We start from the raw sequence: 24,150 nt of genomic DNA, 5'->3' as shown, positions 1-24,150 counted from the left end.
TACACGGAAATGTGTTGCAACCTTGGAGAGCGTTCCCAGCGTGATATGTGAGACGCGCGGTCGGCTAGGAAATGTTACAGAGCCGCTTCCCGGCGGGGCCTGGCGCTTTCGCAACCTCCACCGAGTGCCATGTGCGAGTTTGGAAATCTCGCCCCCACCCGTTCCCAGCAGGCACACCGCGCATTTCACAAGCAGGAAACTGAAAGCTCTGTGTGGACAGAGTTCGATGGACACAAAGGGAACGGGCTGCAGTCGCCGTGCGTGCTGTCGAGGATGCACGCTGGGTCTCCGTTAGAGCTGGCCCTGCTCCAGCCCCAGCCGTGGTTACTATCAAGAGAACAGAAAGAAAAGAAAAGAAAGAAAAGAAGAGAAAAGAAAAGAGCCCGGCCAGCGTGGCTCAGTGGTTGAGGATTGACCTATGAACCAGGAGGTCACGGTTCAATTCTTCATCAGGGCACATGCCCACGTTGCAGGCTTGATCCCCAGTAGGGGGTGTGCAGGAGGCAGCCAATCCATGATTCTCTCATCACTGATGTTTCTCTCTCTCTCTCCCATCCTCTCTCTGAAATCAATAAAGACATATTTTTTAAAATTGAGCGACCTCGCTGGAGTCCCGGCCTGGCATGGGCGGGCATATGCCTCTGAGGCTCATCTGTGAAATGGGTCCATCATTTCAGACCCTGCAGGGGATCACGAGGCAGGACTGGTGAGGAATGGCTCCCGGGTGACACGAATGCAGAGTTACACCTCCACCTGCAAACTCAGAGCACAGGTGTCGGTCCCACACACAGCCAAGGCCCAGCCCCTGGGCTCCAGTCCTCCGAGGGGCGGACGCTTGGGATCTGGTTTCTCCCTGAGAGGAAGGAGACGTTACCAGAACACAAAGGTGCTCAGAGGAACTGACCCTGTGGACTCTTTGTGTTGTTAATCCTCACCCAGGATATATTTCCATTGATTTTTAGAGAAAGTAGAAGGGAGGGGGAGAGACAGAGAGAGAAACATTGATGTGAGAGAGACACATCGATTGGTTGCCGCCCGCACGAGCCCCAACAGGCCGGAGATCAACCCTGCAACCGAGGTACGTGCCCTTGACCAGAATCCAACCCAGGACCCTTTGGTCTTCAGGCCAACGCTCTATGCACTGAGCCAAACCGGCCAGGACAACGTGGAATCTTCATAAAATTAGAAAAAAATGTGTCCTCCGTCGCACTGTCCTTTCTCTCTGATGCTGAACTCACGGTCACGCCAGCAGCCCTGCGGTCGGAGCCAGGGACCCTGACAGGTGAGGCCGCGGAGGGGCAGCCCCGGGAGGAGAGAAATCCGCGGGGAGTGAGGACAGGAGGGCGCGCTGGCGGCAGGAGCTATAAATAGCCGGCCGGAGGGGGTCCGGAGGAAGGAGGAAGGGCCTCTTCTATTTCTGCCCAGTGACCTTCTGTGGTCCGCGCCGTGAAGGTCGCCGTGAAGGGAAGACGCGGGCGCAGGACAATTCTGTCAGGAAAATTACACGGAGGCCGGCCTGGCACCCTCTTTGTTCAGACTGAAAAGTCAGCTCGCGCTGCCCGGGCCCCGTTCCGCTGAGTCTCCCGGAACGCTGACCCACTTTCACAGCTTCGGTGTCTTTTTTTTTTTTTTTAACACCGTGTATTATAGCAATTTTGGTCTTGGATTCAAAGGGTTTTGTTCTAGAACTGAGCATGCTCAGATCACCAGGCTCTGTACACACCTGCCTCAGCGGGCGGCCTGCCCATCGGACGGAGCCCTGAAACCGCTGTCCCTGGAGGCCACCGAGAAGGGGGCCACCCCGGCCGTGGCTCCGTGGTGAGCATCGACCTGGGAACCAGGAGATCAGGGTTCGATTCCCGGTCAGGGCACAGGCCTGGGGTGTGGGCTCCATCCCCCGTGGGGGGCGTGCAGGAGGCAGCCGATCCATGATTCTCTCATCACTGATGTTTCTCTCTCGCTCTCCCTCTCCCTTCTTCTCTGAAATCAATAAAAAATCTATTTTTTAAAAAAATACCACTTGACAGTTCCCTTTGATAATGCTGCTCATCAATGAGTTTGAATAAGCTCATCCGATATCTGGGCCCACCCTGAAGTCCAAGCGTAAGGCATTGCTTTGGATAAAGGGTGTTTTCAAGGCGCGAAGACTTGCTCAATACAAGGCGACATGCTGGAAGGTTCCAGAAAATAGTCTCAGAATCCCAAGGTTTCCGAACCTGAGGAAACTCACTCAGCCGCAGTCCGAGAGGCCAGGAGGCTGGCTCCCCGGACGGGGCTCTGTGCTGTGCTAGGGAGGCTGCGGATGGGTGAGCGGCTAATAATTAAGGGATTGGATTAAGCATCCTCTGGGAATGTGTCTAATGGCTGAGCGTGTTCGCCAGCAGCTCCCGGCCCCCGGTGGCTCCGGGCGGGAGGCAAGCGCCGTCGGAGGAAAAGGAGCTGGTTCTCTGGGAAGATTTGTCTCGTCCACGGAAAAAAGAAGCCAGAACCAGCAAGGACTCTGACAGCGAGGGGCAGAGAGGCACGGGAGCCCCCCAGCCCGTCCAGGGCCCCAGAACCCATCTCTGCCCCCAGCTCTCGCCTCCTGAATGAATCCCTGACGGGCAGCCACCTGAGTGGACTCTGGCATGGCAGCCGTCGGAAACCAGCACAAACCCCAGGCCTGGCTTTTCGCCTCACGAGTTTCCAGAACGAGGACCCAAAGGTAGAAAACATGCTGCTCCCACATCAGAAGGGGGCCCCGCTCCGACGAGCACACAGAGCTGCACCCGGGAAGGCCTCCTTCAGGACAAGCTGAGACCGTGGAGCCGTCGCCCGTGTCAGCGTCGCACGAGCGGCTCTCCCCGAAGCCAAGACCCAGAGCTCGTCCCCAAAGAATAGCCCAGGAGGCCAGGCGCCTGCCAGTTGCCAACCAGATGATGAGTGCTCCCAGCGGGCGTGCCAGTTCCCCGAACACCAGGGTTGCTGGGGGTCCCGTGACTTGCTGCACACCCACGCCCGGAACTGGCATGAAACAGAGTCCCGAGAACCTCAGCCCCCGGCCCAGGAGGCCCCTCCCGGGCGCTTGTCACTGAGGCTGGAGAGCATTGTCTTCCCCTGATCAGACCATCACCTCCCCCGACCCACCGCCAGGCCGTGCGGACACCCGGCCGGCCGGGACAGGCTGGGAGGGAGTCGCCCGCCTCGTTCAGGGCACCCCGGGTGTGAGTGAAAAACACGAGGAGTGGCCTCTCACACCCCCGACGTTTTGGGCCACATTCATTTCTCATCTCCCAGCTTCCCAGGCGATCCAACACGCACAAGAGAAGGGTCTGTTCAGCTGTTTGGGCTTCTTTTGTGAAACTGTCAAAACAATGACCTCATTTGGAGCCATCTGCTGGCGGCGGGCCTGGCTGCGGAGCCCGGACGCATGTCGCCGAGGCAATCAATTCAAGACGGCCACTCGGGCAGGCAGGGTGCGGGCAGGCGGGGCGCAGGCAGGCGGGGCGCGGGCAGGCGGGGCGCTACGCGTGCAGCAAGGACCAGATAACGGGTGGCTCCATCTCTCCTCGGTGACCAAATGTGAACCCAAGGCCGCCTGCCAGGTGTGGCACAGGGAAGACCCGGAAACGACCCCTGCCCGCTGGGGGGTGGGGGGAAGAGGGGGATAGGGGGAGCGTGCTCCCCACCAGGACCCCGCCCGGCGTTAACTTGCAAACGGAAAGGAATGAGTGTTCATCAGAGACGCGTGGCCTGTGGGGCAGAGAGCACGGGGTCCTGTCGGCACATGGGCACAGCAGCCCGGGCGGCCTTGATGGAGGCCACGGCTGCACCAGGCCCTCCCGGTCACGGCAGCGCCGTGGGCAGGGTCCCTCGGCATAACTCAGCTCCGTCTGCCGTGACCTGCGGAGAGTGAATCGGGCGCACCGAGCCCCGGCGTTGGGCCGAGGCCGCAGAGCCGGGCGGAGTCTGTGTTTAGGCAGCAGGTGGGCCTGTAGGGCTCGCGGAAGGGGATGCGAGTTTTCACTCATGCGCCTCCCCATCTCCCTGGGGAGGAAGACGCTTCAGGAAAACGCAGGACATTATTTTTGACCCAATTTGCTCCCTGAAATGAAGCACTGGGCGGGCGAGCTCAGCCCGCTGTTTGCCAGGAAGCCGGTTTCCGGGCTCCTCCGGGCACTCCCTCTGCCGAGAGATGAGCCGGCACCTCCTCGGGCCCCTGCTGGTTGTGCCGTCAGGGAGAGAGGAGGTGAAGGACAAATGTCTTGGGCTCCTCTGAGGGGTCAGTGTCCAGCAGGACTGGCTACGGAATCTGCAAAGGTGAAGCTGAGGGGCCCTTGTCCCCGTGGCAGCAGCGCAGCGTTAACCAGGCGTGAACCCTGGGGGCCCCCGGGCCGCACCCCCACCACCGGCCACCCTGCGACGCAGCGAAGCTCTCACCCACAGATGCGGGATCCCCGGCAATGGTAGCGGGGTCCCGGTTTCGGCACACGTCATCGGCACATGTCATCGGCACATGTCATCGGCACATGTCATCGGCATCGTCACAGATTTCAGCCTCTATGACAGTCACCTGGTCTCCTGGCGGCCCGTTGGTTTCTGACACTGGACCTGAAATTCAAGGCTGGAATAATGGCTGGTCCATAGTCACTCCCACTTAAAAGTCGCTCTGTGTCCTGGCCGGCGTGGCTCAGTGGATGAGCGGCCACCTGTTAACCAGGAGGTCACAGTTCGATTCCTGGTCAGGGCACAGGCCTGGGTTGCAGGCTTTACCCCAGTGTGGGCTGTGCAGGAGGCAGCCGGTCCATGAGTCTCTCATCATTGATGTTTCTGTCTCTCCCTCTCCCTTCTTCTCTGAAATCAATAAAATTATTTTTTTTAAATTTTTTAAAGCCGCTCCGTGACTACAGGGCCAGGGCAGGGGGTACGACATGAGCCGGGAGCCTCTCGAGGCGCCAGGGAAGGAGGAGCTCCAGGGGCCGAGCGGAGCCACTGAGCCTCAGAAGAACTACGACAGCACCAGGCCCTCACTGAGCAGAGCACACACCGAGTCCGCACGGACGCATTTACACTGACTAATGAACGAATGCGCTAACTGACGTGAATTCTTGTGTTAATTAACGGGAGGCAGGCGGCTCTTCCTTAGAATAAAATTCCACTAATAGATGCAGAAGGAAAGGGAACCAGAAAACCTCACAGTAAATGGCAGGCACACGTCACAGGATCCCACTCATCGGTGGGACCTAATGAACAAGACAAACTGACAAACAAACCAGAAGCAGAGACGTGGACGCGTGAACAGACCGACAGATCTCGGGGGTGGGGGGGGGGAGCGGTGAGAGATAAACCAAAGACCTTGTGTGCACATATGCACAACCCATGACCCAGACCATCGTGCAGGGAAGGCCTGGGGCGGGGGGTCAGTGGGGACAAGAGGGGACAAGATAAATCTAAGGACATAACAACAGGCAACGTCCAGAGTAGTCGCTGTTGCAGAAGGGACACCTAAGGATGCTAAATCTGAGGTGACAGAGGAGAAACAAAATTGCTTCGTCTACAAGTATCTCCCTGAGGGATTAAGTACAAGGAAAAGGATACGGAAAAATCAGCAGACACGGCCTTGACCAAGCGATGAAGGTGACGAGGGCCACCAGGCACCCCAACATGAGGAGGAGGATTCACGTCACTTCCCCAGCTCTCGCGAGTCTCGGAACCTCATTCCAATCACAAGAAACCACCACATAAGTCAAAAGTGAGGTGTGACCCACAAGGTGAGATGATCAATAATCTTAAAAGTGTCAACGTTGGGAAGACACGACTGAGGCGCTGACCACCTGGGGGAGACCGAGGGGGTCGTGGACGTGGGGGGACTCGGTGAGACTGAGACGGGTCTGGTCCAGCGAGCGGCCCAGGGGAGTTAATCGCCGGCCGTGACCATCCCTCAGCGACGCGACGCCAGGGGAACCGGGGGCACGCTGAGGCTCACCGCCCCATTTCCACGACTCCTCTGAGAGTCTAAAATTAGTCCAACAACCTTCGGCGACGTCTGCGAAACCATTTCGACAGTTTCTGAGCTCCTCGGAAATGAAGTGAACTCGCCCGAAATAGCCGGTGACGGTGATGAGCCCGCCGGCCCTCTCGAGGGAGCCCCTGGGGCCTGAACCACAGCTGCCCTTCCGGTTCCCGGACGGCCCAGCCGCTGGCAACCACACGGCCCTCTGGACCCTCACGGGCAGCACGTGCTCTGAACCTGACGCCCGCCGACAGGCAAGCAGGAGGAGGGCGCAAACGCCCCCTGATTGTTCATTACAAAAGCACCTCCTTCATTCCGAGCACAGGTATCCTGATTGTCTCCTCGCGCAACTCCCAGAGCTGAGCACCCGGACTCGCCTCCCAGACACTCTGCCCAAGTCCCACCTCCAGCAGATCCACAGCCATCTCTCCGCCCGTCTCTGCTTGTCGGCTCTGCTTGTCCTTGGTGGGTGGAGACCCCAACTTCTAACTGCAACTTCCCTGCGTCATGTTGGCTTCTCACTGGATGTCGGGTTTGGCTGAACGGCAGTAGGTGTGCGGGGCGACCCCCTGATGTTTCAGGAAACACTCCACCCTGAGGGCAGTGTGGCCACACAAACGCTGTCTCCTGCCTCAGAAGAACGCAAGCTGCTGGGGTTTAATGCCGACTCGGCGCTTCTCCACCATGAAAGCCTGGGACACATGACTCCGCGCGGCCTTCCGGACCTCCTAGAGCCGGAGAACCCCCACGGATGTGCACGCGCCCGGGCAAGGAGCCTGCGAGACCCTTGCCCTTTGGGGCACCCGCTGCGCACAGCTGCAGGGGGCTGACAGGGATGGAGGAGGAGAGGAGGGCCAGCCACGCTCCCAGTCAACTTGCTCACGGCAGACTCTCAAGGAGCCGGGTTTGGGGTGAGAAGTGGAGGCTTCGCTTGCGTTTCCTTCCCGCGGCTGTGCGGCTGGTCACTGGCTGGAGGCCGGAGCCAGTCATGGTCTGACAAATGCAGGGACAACGACAGGCAAGGCCTCAGAGTCCCTCTGTCAACAGAGTTGGCATGGGCAGTTGCCATGGAAACACGGGGAGGAGGAGAGTGACAGGCAGGTCACGGAAGGCAGCAGGCCAGCCAATGTGTCCGTCCTGGGGCCGTCCCCTCTGGAGACCTGGAGACGGCCCATCCCACCTGCCAGGGCGCCACAGGCAGGGACCACCACTTGGCCCTGCAGGCCAGCTCTCCAGGCTGCCAGGGAGCTGGCTTGGACCTAAATATTAACTGTAAAGGACTCAATGAGAGAGAACAATGCCATTGATTTATAATTAATGACCTGCCTCATTTTAAAAAAGGTTTTGACTTTGAGAGCCATAAGCATAAAGTTGTATGCATTAGAGCAGAAATGGGCAAACTACAATCCTTTACTCCTGTTTGAGTGAATAAAGTTCTGTTGAAACCAGGCTATGCCCATGTGTTTGCATGTGTCTGTGGCTGCTCTCTGTCTGCAAGGGAAGAGCTGAGTGGTTGTAAGAGACCGTCTGGCCTGAGACAGTTACTGCCTGGACCCTCACCAAAGGGCTTGCAGCCTCCTGCACGAGGGAGACGATCAACAGAGATAAAACGTTGACATTATTTATTCCCTGAGGCAGTTGTCATATATTAATTCACAAACTGACGTAAAAATTAGATTCAGCCTAAACGGCCAGCAGTAGCGGAGCGGTTGGGGAAAGACGGTCAACTTGTGGTAGAATAGTATGCAGCCGTCACAAAGCTCATGCACAAATCACATGAAGAGCGTATGGAAGGACTGCCTATATTTTGTTAAGTGAAAAGTACAGAATACGAAACACATTAGCAATTCATCTCAACTAAGTACAAAAATATATATTTTTAGTAAAAAAAAAAGATTACCAGATGGAATCAATCCACCAAAAGTTTAGCATTTGAGAAGTGGGAGTTTGGGTTTTATTTTCTTCATATACCATTCGGGTTTTGTTTTGCTTTTAAGCCATTTCTACAACAAATATTACTGGCATGAAAAGAAAAAGATTATTTTAAGAATAAGATGAAACCAAGTTCATAAACTACATATTACAGTGGAGGAACCGGTTTCTGGGATAAAGTCATCTCTTTGCTGGGCCCTGGTTGCCAAATTTTCACGAGAGAGAAGGAGAAGGCGGGGGGTGGGGGGCGGGGGAGAGAAAGACGAAGGTCCTTAGGATTCTGTCTGCGAAAAAGAGCATTTCCGTTTCCAGTAGAAAGAAAATAGTTTTCTGGCAAAAGTTTTCAGGGACGATCTCCCACGCACACACGCAGGCTCCTCAGAGGCGAAAGCAAAGGCGTGAGCTGACTCCTCGGGTTGGAGCCGTCTCGGACCAGGGAACCACGGAGCTTCTTGGGAAGGGTGAGCAAGACGGGCCCCTCCTGGGTTTTGAAAAACAAACAAACAAACAAACAAACAAACAGATGTCCCCACAACCTGTTACAGACACCAACCGAACCTTCGTGCGAACACACTGCCCGGGGTGCCTAGCAACACTTGCAATATCAAAACCACGCCAGCATCGCAGTTTGGATCCGCTGCATATGGTTTTTGCAGCGGCTGTAATCGTGCAAAACTAGAAACAAAACAAAACAGCAAGAGCAGAGCTGGGAGAACGGCGCCTGACGTGCGAAATGTAAATGTGGCTGCTTTTCCCAGACGGAGCACTGAGAGGCGGCGCAGCCACGGAACAGGCGGCTGCTGACCAGGTGGCTAGGCCAGCCTCTCCATGGGCAACGCTTTTGTATTCTACTAGGGGCCCAGTGCATGGAGGTCGTCCATGGGTAGGGTCCCTAGGCCTGGCCGGTGATCAGAGCCGATCGGGGCCTTCCGGCTGCCGGCTGCTGGCCGGGGACTTCCTTCCTTCCACGCCGCCCCCTGGTGGTCAGCGCATGTCATAGTGAGCGATCGAACGCCTGGTCTCCCGGTCAAACTCCCGTGGGGACACTTTGCATATTGGCCTTTTATATGTATATAGATTTACTCCGATGCAATGCTTGGGCCAAAGATGAAGAGAACACAGTGGAGGGTTATTGAATTAAACAACGTGGAGCACAAAGAGAAAGGCGAAGAAAATCGTCTCATCCGCAGACGCGGCCCCCGCTTTTCCCCTCACACGTGGGAGCTGAGAGTCACAGCTCAGCTCCCGGATTCACAAGAGAGCCCTTCAAGCCCCAACACGAGCTCGTGCAGCCAAATTAAACCGAGGAATGAGGTCTGATGGCTGTTAAAAGCAGAGAGTAGGCCGGACGTAGAGACAGCCATATATCACCGCACTTCCAGAGCCGGGGAGGGAGTCTTTGAACTCTGAAAAGAGCGACTGGAATGAAAACCAGAAGGAAGATGTGTCGAAAGCATTTAAATCGCCAGCCACACCATCCCCTCCGCTGGCTCCCGGAGACCTAACCCAGAGTGAGGTCTCCCCGGCCTCCAGCTCCGTGCAGAGTCGTTTTTGTGTGTGGTTTTTTTTAGCAGCAAGTTCAAGCGCATCCGTGAGTCTCCTGGTCTTGATTTAGATGAAAAGAGTCGTTGGGAATTCATATCCAGGGAGCCTGTGAGTCGGCAATTGACCATAAAATAACCTTTATCTGAGTATAAATGTATGTTATTTGCAGCGAGCCTCTCTTACTAGTATACATGGCAAGGAAGGTTGCCGGTGAAGAAAAAGGAATTTCGAGGCTGTTTCGGTAAAAAATGCAAAGATATACGTAAAAAAAAGCACCTCGTTCACAAGTCACCCCGATTTTCTGCGACCTGGCTTTGTGGGGACAGAAATTCTTCTTCTTAAAGTTCCAGCTGCACAGCAAACATACTTCCACATAAAAGTACATCTTTCAATGAATGGCATTGGACATGGATCTATTGTATAATTAAATGGCATTTTCTCATCTTAACAGCAGCAACCTGGGTGGCTTTGTGGGGGATGGGGCTTGATAGCCAGCCATCATCTCTGTCACCCTCTTCCCAAAGCTCTTTAAACAAAAATAATAATATTTCCTAACATGGAAAATGGGTGTTTTCTTGACCTTCTCTAAAGCACAAATAAAGCAGCTTTATTTTTATTTTCGTGTAACAAAAACTGTAAGTGACAAACAACAACAACACAACAGCTGCTCAGGGGCTGAGGGTTGACCTAGGAACCAGGAGGTCAGGGTTCCGTTCTCGGTCAGGGCACAGGCCCGGGTTGTGGGCTCGATCCCCTGTGTGGGGCGTGCAGGAGGCAGCCGATCCATGATTCTCTCTCATCTTTGATATTTCTATCTCTTACTCCCTCTCCCTTCCTCTCTGAAATCAATAAAACTATATTTAAAAAAGAAAAAGAAAGAAAGAAAGAAAGAAAGAAAGAAAGAAAGAAAGAAAGAAAGAAAGAAAGAAAGATGGATGGTTCCTGAGGCTAAATGACTTGATGAATTAGCATCAGCCTGAAATAACAAGCCTCCCTTGGACCCCAAGGACAAGGGGGTGGGGACCCCTCTCGACTAGACCACAGAGAGGAGATGCATTGATATTCGGAATCAATTATCTTCCATTTCTCTTGAATAACGTATCATTTGGTTTCCATAAAGTTCTGGCCCTTGCCTTCTGGAAAAATTCACAGAGCCAACCAGAAAAAAGGAGGAAATGATTAAAAAGAATTTTCTCTCAACGCCACTAATTCGCTGAAACCCCTTCAAAGCTCTGAGCCATGGGCCCAGGCATCCCGGGCAGCCCAGGGCCCGTTCTGTCTCCGCTCGCCCTGCCTTTCCACTCATCCTCCGGCAACTGCCAGCGGCCACGGAGGAGTCGCGGCGGGCACGGCGCGGGGAGCCGTGTGCGTGCGGGTGAGCGGTCCCCCGGATGGCAAAGGCCCAGCGGAGGAGAAAGCCTGGGAAGACGGCCCGTCACACCCATTTGCACTGGAGATGGATGAGCCCGGGGAGAAACCACAGAACGCCAAAGTGGCCCTTGTTGTCAAACCTCGTCCAGACCACAGAACCAGAGGCGGAGGAAAGAGCCAGTGGAAATTCTGAAGCAGAGCTGGGCTCCGTTTCATCGCCGCAGCCGTGGTGCGGCCCTGCTGAGCACCGGCCTCAACAGGAGGCCGCCTCCCCCAGGAAGCCCTCCCGGGTGCCTCCACATCACGCAGACCCCCTCCCTCCCCTTGGCAAACTTCCAGGGCATTCACCTTCTACAGCTATTTCCACCCTCAGCAGAGGCTGCCTGGCTGGTGAGCTGAGTCCTGGCTGTGCCCGGGAGGGTTAAGGTGCTGGCGTTGCCACGGGGAAGGTTTCAGATTCCTTACGTGCCCCTCAGAGCTCACGCGGTGAGTAAATAACATTTATCGAAAGAATGTAAATCGGGAGCATGACATGTTTCCTCCGACAGACCTGACGCGGGCACTTCCTGGAGGCGAGGTGCCGAGCCTGGCAGACCTGACCCCACCTTCCTCGCGTCTCTCTCTGCCGCCTGCACCGGTGATGGGCAGCTGTGGGCCTTCGGGACCGGGGCCGTCACATGCGGATTCGCAGGGGCACTCGCCTTGGTCTGCGGTGCCCGCGGTGCCCACGCCGCACACACCTGCCCAGGGCGGAGGGCTCCCAGCTGTCCCTCCCACACCAGGGACCTCCTGGAGCGACACCCGCACCCCAGGCGCCAGGGGTCTGTCACTCAGATGAATATTTACGTAACATTTTTAAAATATATTTTTATTGACTTCAGAGAGGAAGGGAGAGGGAGAGGGAGAGGGAGAGAGAAACATCCGTGATGAGAGAGAATCACGGATCGGCTGCCTCCTGCACGCCCCCACACGGGGGATCGAGCCCACAACCTGGGCCTGTGCCCTGACCGGGAATCACACCGTAACCTCCTGCTCACAGATCCACACTCAACCCCTGAGCCACGCCGGCGGCTGAGTAATAACTTTCCTGTTTCCAGCTTAACAACCTCAAGACTAGAACCTGCATGACACACGGTTTTGCAAAGACTTTCCAGAAGCGACTGCACATGGCAACTGCGAGTGGGAAAGAGTGTAACTTGGTTCATTCACGAAGCTCTGGTTTATTAACTGTGGCCTCCTCTCCCTTCCTCTGGGCCGGCGGGAGGCGCAGCACGTGTGTGTTAACGTTTAACGATGGCGAACGCTGCCCAGCTGACGGGGTAGCTTATAGTCGATCTCAGCGGGGGTGCGTTCTAGAAAAGCCGGAGAAATGCAAAACCGTGGCTACAGGCACAGAGAACTGCAGGGACCTGAGAAGGCTCGTCCCGGGGAGAGGGACCCACATTTCTGCGCCCCTTTTCCCGGCAGAGCACTTGCCGAGGAGCCGAGAGGCAGCCCCACCGGCTGGGGGGACTCGGACTCGGGGCCACCCAGCCGGGCGTGGGAGCGAGAGCCCAGCGAGGGGCCACGTGCAGGGGCCGGAGCCACCCAGCACCCGGGTTCTCTCGAGGCACTTCCTGTTCGGTCGCACAGAAAGGACGGTGCGAAGCCGGCAAAGGGAGCTCAGAGCAGAACAGGGTGTTTGGCCGTCGCGACGTGACGGAAAGTCCAAAACACTGAGCTCCAGGTCCCCCAGAGGAAGGGCCGCCGGGAGCCGTCATCGGGAGGACACCCAGGAGGGGGACAAAGCAGAGCGAACCCAGCACGGCGGCGGCCTCGGCCCTGCGACCCGAAATGACCTGCCTCCACGCTGGCCCGAGGACACGGGCTGTCCTCCCTGGAGGGACATCGCATCACACGGAGCTTCTGCAAAATTCACCCAGAAACACCTGGCCCGCGGCTTTACACGGCCTGGTCACACCAAGACACAGAACAAGGCAACGATTCGCGGTCAGGATGGGACACAGTTGACCCAGATATTGGAGGCACCGGCGTAGACCTTAAAACAGCTGTAATTAACGCGTTCAAAACCGAAATGCATATTAAAGAGGCAAACATTCTAGATCAGAAAGAAGTGGAAATGCTGGAAAAATAAAACGCCTGAGATGAAGAGCTCAATAGAGGGCGTTAACAGAGGAGGAGACGCCGCCGCCGGGGGAGCAGGCGTGCTGGGCACGATACGCGTTCTGAATCGTAATCTGGTGGCAGTTGCACAGGTTCGTACACACAGTAAAGTGAGTGAAGCTATAGACTTGAGGTCTGTGCCCTTTGTTACATGTAACTCCAACCTCAACTTAAAAAAAATTTAAAAACTGGAGGCAAAATAAAGACATTTCTAGAATAACAAAAATGAAGAGAATTAATCACTTGCAGGCCTGTGTCAAAGGAAATACTAAAATGCATTGTTTTTGCTTTGTTTTTGGGCAGAAGAAAAGTGATCCCAGATGGAAGCCAGCGCTGCAGGAAGAAGTAAGGAGGGGTGGAGAGTCGTTTGTGGCTGTAGTGGAACCTAAATAAATACAGAAATGATGGTATCTCGTGGGAAGGGACAGGTGTAGAATTAAAATGCATGGAGACGGTAAAAAGGAGGGAGGGGGACAAAGAGAGTGTTCAAATGTTCAGGAATGCCAACGTTGTCTGGAGGAGAGGAAGTGCTACTTTACATTAGACTCTGAAGGCCAAAGATGCATGTTGTAGTATCTACCTCAGCGAAGAATGTACAAGAAATAAGGCAACAGAGAAGGAAGTGTGGTATAATTTCAAAAACATTCACAAAACATTTAAAATAAGTGGGCAAAATATAGAACAGTGATAGGCAGATAGATATCAAAAAATCACACTAAACATAAATGGTCTGCATCTTTTCATTAAAAGATACATATTCATATATGTAATATATATAAGATCTTACAAGAGATACACCTTAAATATGAGAGTATGGAAAACTTTATAGTAAATGTTGGAAAAATATACTACGCAAAAGTCGCCCAAAGAAAGTAGACATATTGGTATTAGACTTAAAGACAATAAAACATTATTAAAAAGGTCTATTCCACAAGGATAAAAGCATCAATCCAAAAGGAAAGTGTGATCATTCTAAATCTGTAAACACCTAATAACATAGCTTCAAATATATAAAAGCCAAAACCAATACCTAAACAGCGAAATATTCAAACCCACAACCACAGACTGTAATTGTGACTTGATCACATCCTTCTCAGTAACAGTAGATCAGCCAAAAAAAAAATCAGTAAGAACATAGGCAATCTTAACAAAATAATGAAATAACTTGGCAAAAATAGATATACAGACATGTATAGGGAATATCTATATATTAATTGACACATATAGAACCCCAAACCCCAACACAGAATAGGGCCACACTGAAATGGGTGATGAAATTTCATCCGCAGAACGAAGTCATATGTAAAGGAACACATGCTGCCTAAGCCCAGTTATAGGAAGTTCAACGTAGAAAAAATGAATCGGTGGGGGTAGCAGTCAGGGGAACTGGTCCTGGGGGTTGTCAACATTCGATTTTTCAATACTGGTTCTTCTCTCTCAGGGTTGCTGTGACGATCGGATGAACGAACCTGTAAGACTTAGATCAGGGCCTGACCCTTGAAGAGCTCTCCGTGCTGGCCATGCGATCACTGTCAAATCCGGGTCCCGTCTGGAAAGAACAGCGCTGCCAGGACATCAACTGAAAATACCTACCCCGCGCTCTCAGACGGTTCCTCTGCTCAGAGGGTGGATGCAGACGAGACAACACCTTCTTGATTTCTGAGTGAAGAACTAAATTACATTCAGAGAGTGTTTTAAATATATTTTTCTTGACCTTTAGAGAGGAAGGGAGAGGGAGAGAGAGAGAGAGAGAGAGAGAGAGAGAGAGAGAGAGAGAGAGAGAGAGAGAAACATCACTGATGAGAGAGAATCATGGATGGGCTGCCTCCCACATGCCCCCTACTGAGGATCAAGCCCTCAACCCGGGCTTGTGCCCCAACAGGGAATCGAACCCTGACCTCCTGGTTCCTAGGTCGACGCTCAACCCCTGAGCCACACGGCCGGCGGGAGTGAGTTTCAGGCCTCTGTCCTGACTTATGGGATGTGTCTCTGAAGCTGATTGCTAACTGCTGTCGGACTTTCATGGTGAAACCAAACTTAATTCTGACCCCGGGCCCGTGGGAGAGCTCCATGCCCCGCGGCCGGTGCTGCCGGAGGGGCAGCGAGGCCACTCCGGCTGGGCGCTCTGGGCCAGGCCAGGCCGCTCAGCAGGTGGACAGCGTCCTGGCCACAGGCTGCTTTGCACCAGAATGAGCCTGACAGTGGCCGCGCCTCGGGAAGGCTCGCTCAGAGCTACCCGCCCCGACCCACGTCCCTGAGACGCATGCTGGTGCTGCCATCATTTGTTTATTTTTTTAGCAACTTGGTTGCTCACCAACATTCCTCCAGCCCTGCCTTCCTCGTCGCCTCCTGCTTTGCGAGCAGGGCCGGGCTGTTGAGAGATTTGTGCAGCGATAGCTCTACGTGATTTTAAACTACTCGGCGGGGAAAATCCTTGACTGTTCTCAGGAATTTGGTAAATTGAGCTCAGAGACCGTCTTCAGCACCAAAAAAAAAAAAAAAAAAAAAAAAAAGTGACTTTTTAGCCTCTTTAAAGTGGCGTTTCTGGCCCCGAGAACGCTTCGCTTTGATGAAGCCAGCGGGCCTGCTGGTCCTTCGGAGAGGAAGGGCGGGAGCCTGTGTGTTTTGCACATTCTTCATCGATTCCCGTAATTGATGTCAGCACCGGGCACGTTAACGCCGACTTTTGAAAGCGCGGTCGCCGGCGGCTCTGTGTTCGGGAGGGCTGCCTCTCCCCCTAGTGAAGGCGCATTCCTGGGCCCTGAAAACCCATAATGACTTAATGGCGTTTAAAGCACAACCCCAGAGGCCTTAATTACCTCCAGCTACTGGGGCCGGGAGAGGGACTCCTCGCAGCTCCTGCAGGCCTGACCCTGCGGCCTGGGGAGGGTGGGGGGGCGGAGAGGGGGGGTTCCTACAGCTGGCCGCTCCCCCCGGTTTATGACGATGGAGGCTCATTGACAGAAACCAGCTGAGTGTGGGGTTTGCTCTTTATATTTACTGTGTGTCCTCGATGGAGGACCGCCTGACCCCTCTCAGCGTGATCGCACACTGAGGAGTAATTATCCCTTCTCGGTAAACCTCAGGTTTGCACGCAGAATTCACCGGGACCCTTTAACGACGCCCCCACCTGGGCTCTGACCAGCGAGGGGGCCCGTGCTGGCTCCTCGGGAACCAGGGCTAAGGCTTCTCCCTCCGCGACGCGAGAGGACGGTTCCCAGTGCCGGTTCCTCCGCGGCGTGTTTGTCAAATAGCAGAACCTCACACAGAGCGGCTTCACGTCATTAAGAATATCTTTAACAGAAACGTGCTGACCAAGGTCACCCCAATAAATTCCGTAAATAGGTTAAAATACACACACGCATTTCAATGAAAACGATCAGGTTGGGCACTTGAGTAAGAAAATATAATAATGAGGGGAGAAGCATTTCAGTATCCAGTAAGATCCTATATGGGATGTAGTGTAGCACACACACTTGGAATAAATTAACAAGCATGAAATATAGGAATAAAAAAATCCAAGTGTAGCCTTCCCTCGGTTGCTTGGGTTTTAAAAAAGGTCCAAAGATTTGTTAGTCTAGTGATGTTTGCAGGTTTGTTTTTTTCCCTCCAAATCTTGTCAGAAACGAGGTAGTTTGGGTGTTTTTTAAAAATATATTTTTTTATTGTTTTCAGAGAGGAAGGGAGAGGGAGAGAGGGATAGAAACACCAACGATGAGAGAGAATCATTGATCAGCTGCCTCCTGTACGCCCCCTACTGAGGATGGAGCCCGCAACCTGGGCCTGTGCCCTGACCAGGAATGGAACCCTGACCTGGTTCATAGGTTGATGTTCAACCACTGAGCCACACCAGCCGGGCTCAACGTTTTCATTCATGCCACACGCGGGCACATTGCTGCATTTATTCAGCAAATATATAATCTGTGCCACTCACGTCCCAGACACAAGCTTAACAAACCAGTGGCTGAGACTGAGCTGGGGGGGGCGGGGGCGGGGGGGGGGCGGGTGCAGAAATGGATTCTGATGCGGGAGCTAAACCCCCCGACATATCTGCTCACGAGACACAGGGCGACGGCGGCAGATGGGCGAGCCAGACTGATCGGTTTTGTGGCCCAAGGAGAAGGCGAACGCCAGCGCGCTCACTCCGTCTGCTCCCAGGAAACTGCCAGGTGCAGGGAGGAGGGCTGAGCGCACGGCTGCTCTGTGACAAGCAGCTGAGGGACCCTCGGCGCTCGGGGAAGTCATGCTTTGCCGGCTCCTCCCTGCGAGACGCTTTATGGAAAACGCAACCTGGCTCAGAGCTGCCTCACGGCCGGCCGGCGATGAGCTGCGTCTTTATGCCGCTGACGGACTTGCCTCCTGCGGCAGCTCCAGCACCTGCTCGGGATGCTGTTCAGTGTTAATTTGCTCTGAGGTTAAGCGTCCGGAAACCGACAGGAGGCAGCCGTGCGGGGTTCGAGTCCTGGCCTGGCTGCTTCCGGGGACACAAATCGGGGGGTTACCCAACCGTGTCTGAGTGGGTTTCCCGCCCGGTGGGAGGGGCAAGGCCCTCTCTCTCCAACAGTCCCTGAAAGTAGCAGTGTGGTGGCTGTGTGGCCCCTGGGACGTGCTCACGTGGCCGTGGCTGCTGTCAGGCCCCGACAGGAGGCCAGCGGCCGGGCCCGGGGTCGAGGCGAGGTTGCCCCGAAGCTCTAAGGACAGTGCCGTGCGGGGCTCTGGGGTGAACGACAAGATGGGGAGCTCCATCGGCCTGAGACCCGGCCGAGGACAGACTCCCATCGGTCACTAGGGCCCCACTGGTCAGCTGCCTCCCTGCCTCCTGTCCAGCGAGTCCCCAGGAGCGAGGGCGGCCCACGCACAGCACAGCTGTTGAGTGTCTCCCCAAGGTCACCGCCAAGGTCACAGGTGGGCCGCTCCACCAGCAGGTGCTGAGCCCCACCCCCTGCAGCTGACGCTCTCCTCCCCTCCCAGGGGCCCAGGGCCTTCCCGGCGGCCGAGTCTCCGAGGGCAACCAGAGTCAGTCTTGGCTCCGGGTTCAAAACCACAGTCACAAGAGAGCTGCCACCCGGGGCATCGCACACGGAGCCTGCCTCACCCACGGCATCACACACAGAGCCTGCCTCACCCGGGGCATCGCACACGGAGCCTGCCTCACCCACGGCATCGCACACGGAGCCTGCCTCACCCACGGCATCGCACACGGAGCCTGCCTCACCCACGGCATCGCACACGGAGCCTGCCTCACCCACGGCATCGCACACAGAGCCTGCCTCACCCGGGACATCGCACACGGTGTCTTCCCAGTAGGAGAGGGGAAGGTTGGGAGGGAGAGAGGACACACTTCAATGAAGGCATCCAGGGTCCTGTTGGGCAGGGTCGTGGGGCTTCCAGCTTCGATCTTTAAATGTTTATCTTTCTACTCATCTCAACATATGCATTAGGGCCCTGAGATGTGCAGGGGACAGTGCTAGTGAGGGGAGGGGAGGGGGAGGAGGAAGGAGGAGGAGGAGGAGGAAGAGCCGTCCCAAGAAATGAGGAGCCAAAGAGAAGCTTTGCTGGAGGAAGGAGGCGGATCTTCCCTCTGAGCCGGCGCCCCCCGGGCAGGTGGGTTTGGGCTGAAGGTTCTCGGTCGGTCGGGGGGGGGGGGGGGGGGGCGCCCGTGCCCAGAGGACGTTTCATTTCCCGGCTCCTCCGGCTCCACCAGCACACGCTGCAGCGCCCTCCCCTCCCGACGTGACAACCAGAGCCAGCTCCCGGCCCCGATGTCCCTGGGCAAGCGAAGTGCCCCCGTGAGAAGCCCGGTCTCGCTGGCGCCGTCGCCCTCTGCCCGACGCCGGCAGCTCAGGGAGAAGTTTCGGGTCTGACCAGACGGGCAGTCACGGCCCCGCCCCCAACCCGCACCCTCACTCGCCCCCACAGCTCTTCGCCCCCAGGAACGGACAGTGAGCTCAGCAGGCAGCCGGCTCCCAGGGGGCGGCCCTCTCGCTTGTGCCCACAAAGCAGCCACTTCTCTCGAGGCTCCGTTCCTCTGGCTCTTTGATCGTCAAGTTTGGTTTGGCAGCTACCGAGCTCGGAAAATGCAGGCTTTCGGCAAGAAGCAGTCACCCCGCCCAGAGCCGGGACCGCATGCATCACACAGTGGGGGCTGGGGTGCCATGCCCCCCCTCTACTCCCCCCTCACCCCCCCCCACCCCCCGCGTGGAGGCCCGGGAGGCGACGGGCTCATTTCTCTCTGACTTTGGTCACTTCTGACGGCACGACCAGCTGTCCCCCTGTGGACGGGCCTTTTCCTTTAGAAGCGAGGAGCCCGCGGGGCCTGCAGGCCTTTGCTTGGACGGGTCGCCAGTCCAGTCCTCACACCCGTGATTAGCCCGCGGCTGGACCTGCCCGGACGCTTCCAGGGACGCAGGAACCAGGGAGCCAGCGATGGAGACCGCGCTGGGCGGGCGCGATCGCGAGGCTCATGGAATCCAGATCAGCACCCTACCCTCTCAGTCCACCCTCCGCGCGGAGCGAGATTACACGGCGCCCGAGCCAGCGTCCAGCCAGAAACCGCGCCGGCCAGGAGGCAGCCGCCTCCAGTTCCGCGGGTCAGGCAGCGAGGGGTGTCATCACACGGGCCCTCGGCGTCTCCTGCCGGCGGTGGGAAGAGGGGTCCCGGGGCAGCGCCGGCGAACTCCCGCGGCAGGCTCAGCGCGGCTCGCGGGGAATTCACACCCAGACGTCTCCAAGGGCAGAGAGGCGACCGAGAGGAGCATGGACGTGTTTCCGCTTCATCTTCTCCGATGGATTAAACGTCGGTTTCAGGAACGTTCCCCAGACACCGCCCTGTCACGGAAGGGATTTTGCTTAAAATGAACCAGCTGTGCTTGTGCCCTCCCAGACGCGGCAGCACCGGGCGACCAGGCACGGGGTGGACCGCCGGCTTCGCCCACGGGGTCTCGGGAATCGGCGTTGCGGTTTGACCGGAGGCGGCACAGAAGCCGGTTTTATTAGAGGCCCAGACGGGGGGTTATTGAGAACGTGGGGGGGGGGGTGCGGCGGTGGTGATATCTGCTTTCCAGTGCAAAAAGCCTCGCCCCTAAAAAGCAGGTTAGGCATCGAGAATTATACGGAGCTGCACACCAGGTCACAGCACGTCCTTCAGACACGAAAATCCTCCCACACTCGCTCCTCACACCAAACACGCTTCAAACTGAAGAGGAGGCCCGGCCGGCGTTGCTCAGTGGTGAGCGTCGACCCAAGAACCAGGAGGTCAGAGTTCGATTCCCGGTCAGGGCACAGGCCGGGGTTGTGGGCTCCATCCCCAGCGGGGGGCCTGCAGGAGGCAGCCGATCCGTGATTCTCTCTCATCATGGATGTTTCTCTCTCTCTCCCTCTCCCTCCTCTCTGAGATCAATTACACACACGTGTGTCTAAATATATTTAAATACAAACAGCCGCAGGACGGAGGGGCTCTGCAGGAGGCCTGGGCAACCAGGAAATAAACCTGCTCCTCTGAGAGCCGCCCCCAGGTGACCCCAGGCCAGGGAGCCGAGAGGCGCCGGGCTCCCCCTGTTTGTCCACGGCCCCCCAAACACCCTTTTCAAAAACAACAGCACCCCCAGGAATTCTCCCGCGCCTCACGTGGGCCGGCCGCGGCTCAGAGTGTCGTGTTGGGTTACGTTTCCTGAAGACACATGCGACCTTTTGTCTCACGGTCGCACTTGGCACGGGTCCCCAGCGCACTCGCCCATCAGATTAGCTCGCGTTGCATGCTTGTGCTGCTCCTCCAAGCTCGTGCGGGAGCCTACAATTAACTGCGGGCCGCCTTAAGCCCTAAATGGAGCTGACGCCGCCCCAGCCGAACGCCTGGGCCTGCTCTTCCCCGTGAACTGCGGTTGTGTGGGCTCTCCTCCAGGTGCCGAGCCCAGAACAAGCTGGGACGGTGAGCCTACCAGCGCCTCCCCCATGTGCACGCTCTCCGAAAGCTCACCAAAACGCACGTCTGCCCGGCCGGCGGGGCTCAGGGGGGAGCGTCGACCTAGGAACCAGGAGGTCGGGGTTCATTCCCGGTCGGGGCACAGGCCCGGGTTGCGGGCTCGATCCCCAGTGTGGGCGAGCAGGAGGCAGCTGAGCCATGATTCTCTCTCATCATGGATATGTCTCTCTCTCCCTCTCCCTCCCTCCCTCTCTGACATCAATACAAATATATTGTTTAAAAAATGCACAATATTGTCCTCACTTGGAAGGCAGAATGTCCGCTCGAACTCGTCCAAGTTCCCAGAACAGCAGAAGCGAGAGGAAACCGCCATCGCCTCCTGCTCCCGTGGGTGGCGTTCCTGTCGCGTAGGGGAAGACCTGGGGCCGCCGTGTTCGCATCTGCACGTCGAAGGCTGGCTCCTTTCTAAGGAGAACAAGCCTGCCTGGCACCGGGGCTGGAAGCACCCGTTCGCCCCGAAATCCCAGCGCCGAGAGCGAGGCGGCGACGGAGGACGCACGCTCGTTCCGCCTGGTCCGAGCCTGAAACCCCACAAAGAGCAGATGAACGGACACGCGCACGACCCTCCTCACGGGCTCCGAGGAGAAGGAGGGTCAGACGGGGACCCCCTCCCTCCCCTCCCTCCCCCTCCCCTTCCCCTCAGCGACGCCTGACCCCTCAGGCCCCAAAGGACAGTCAGCTGCCGCCCAGAGAGGCCTGTGGAGGAGCTGCTCCCGGCATCAGGACCGAGAAAGCAAGAGGGGTTCCCGAGCCAGTCCGGGCCCCGACGGTGGGAGGGGGGCGAGCATGCACCCCCTCGGTCGCATCCCCCCCCCCCCCCCGCCCGCTGCTGTCACAAAGGAACGGGAGGCGGGTCCCCCATGACGGGACGGAGCGGGGCCTGCACTGTGACCTCACTGCCCGCCTCCGGGGGGATCTGACGGAAGGAGCCGCGTCCACCCCTTCGCCTGAGAGCCTGACGCGCTCAATGGTCCAGTTAGGCCGCCATCGCTCCGAGCTCAGCTTTCACTCTTGAACGGTCGCCCTGGACGGGGAATGCCGGGTCACACAGACAGTCCAGAGCCCAGGAAACAGACGCCTTTGTTGCTCCTTGAAAAGCACCCCTTCTTCTCCCGTTCACGGTGGAAACCAAGTCCCCCACCCGCCTGGCCGGGAAGGCTGGTCCGCGTCCTCCGCCACCGCTCTGCCTCCTCCCGGAGGCGCGGCTGTTTTCAAACATGCGTGGACGTCACGACGATGTCACACACACATTTTTAAAATGGTTCACTTCTTATTGATTAAAGGGGTTGGGCTGACGCTGGGCAACAGGAACGTTTGGCTTCAGGGCTGGGTTTCCATGAGACAAACTCTGTGCACGGCACGGCGCCCTCCCCCAAAGCCAGCTCTCCTGTCACCCCCAACGAGCCCCCTTCCCTCTGGCAGCCGCCACGCTGCTGCTGTGTTCACGGGTTTCAGTGTGTGCCCCACGTCTGAGTGAAATCGGAGGGTTCTTAGCCTTTTCTGTCTGACTCACGGCTCTCGGCATCCGTCCTCACGGCCCAGCCGTGGTGCTGCCGATGGCGCCCTCGCCCTTCTCGCGGCCGAGCGGGACCCGCGGTGTGGACCACACCTGCGTCCAGTCCTCCCTCACAGGGACCTGGGTGGGTTCCAGGTCCTGGCCACCGTGGAGAACGCTGCCGCGAACACAGGGGTGCGAGTGTCTTTGCGAATACGTGATTCTGAGTTTTTCGGGATATACCCGGGAGTGGGGTTGCGGGGCCGCATTCTCAGTGTTTTGAGGAATCGCCTGTGGCTTCCGTAGCAGCTGCCCCGTCTGCATTCCCACCGGCCGTGCACACATCGCCCCAGGCACGTCCTCACCTGGAGCCGCTCCGAGCACCTGCGGACGCTCCGCCGTGGCGGCCACTGACTCAGAGGACCACCCAGCGTCCTGTTGTCTGAAGTCGCGCTCAGAGCCCATGAGCATCCTTTCAAGATTAAAAAAATCTGCCCTGCCATGGGCGAGGCTCAGTGGTGAGCGCCGACCTCTGAACCCGGAGGTCACGGTTCGATTCCCGGTCAGGACACAGGCCCGGGTTGAGGGCTTGCTCCCCAGTGTGGGGCCTGCAGGAGGCGGCCGATCCATGACTCTCTCGTCATTGACGTTTCTCTCTCTCTCATTCCCTCTCCTTCCTCTCTGAAATCAGTAAAAATATGTTTTAAAAAATATTTAGAAAGTCTCATGATGCCACAGCCTCCTATCCCCGCATCGGCCGTGATGCGTCGGCAGGACTGCAATGGCGATGCCGCCCGGAGGAGCCCAGGACAGGACGCCTCCCGGCGATGTGGGCCTCCGCCCTCCAGGCTCCCGTCCGTCCCTGCGCCAAGCCAGGGCCACACTTGCGAAGTAACAACGTTGGGGCCGAGCTGCGTAGTCTCCATCCCAGCCTCGCCCCCGCCCGCCCCCGGCCTGCCCAGCCTCCGCGGCCCACCCTCTCGGCCTCAGGGTGCGCACCTGGAAAACGGGTCCCGAGAGATGGGCCGAGGACGAAAGGCCTTCGCCCCGAGCCCCGTCCAGGGTCCCGCCTTCGTTCTCTCACTCCCTGCAGCCCCGGCCTGTTGGCCGCACGCACCTCACAGAGGCCCCTTCAGACACAGCCCCGAGCCCGGCCCAGGGTCCTGCCTTTCGGGTCCGCTCGTCCTCGCACCTTCCACACGGTCAGCCTGCGGCTTGTTCCCCATGTGATTCTCAGTTTCTGAATCTATTCATGAGCCCTGCCCCCTCCTGCCCAGGTACGGAGCGTGGAGAATGCCCCAGCTGCCTGTAAGGACACAGTTAACCAGTGCACACACTCACATACACGTGTGTGCACACGTACTCGTGCACACATGCACTCACGTGCACACACACATGTGCATGCACGTGTGCTCATACACACAGGCGCACATGCACTCATACATGCACGCACATGCACTCACACACACACACATCCAGGTCCACATCAGAGACCTGTCAGCAGGTAATTACCTTCCGTGCTGACGGCTCTGAGCTGCTGGGCGCCTCCCAGCACGTTCCGTTCGCTCTGCGGGCCTCCTTCCTGCCCTCTTCGCCGCGGTTCCTGGCTCCAGGCGCCCCGGCAGGCCCGCTCAGCCCCTTCGATCTTGCCTCTTCTTGCCCCTGCACAGA

Source organism: Myotis myotis, unplaced genomic scaffold, assembly GCF_014108235.1.
Source record: "Myotis myotis isolate mMyoMyo1 unplaced genomic scaffold, mMyoMyo1.p scaffold_m19_p_49, whole genome shotgun sequence".
Classification (NCBI taxonomy): Eukaryota; Metazoa; Chordata; class Mammalia; order Chiroptera; family Vespertilionidae; genus Myotis; species Myotis myotis.
The sequence above is the reverse complement of the archived record's forward strand: the minus strand, read 5'-3'. Positions refer to the sequence as shown.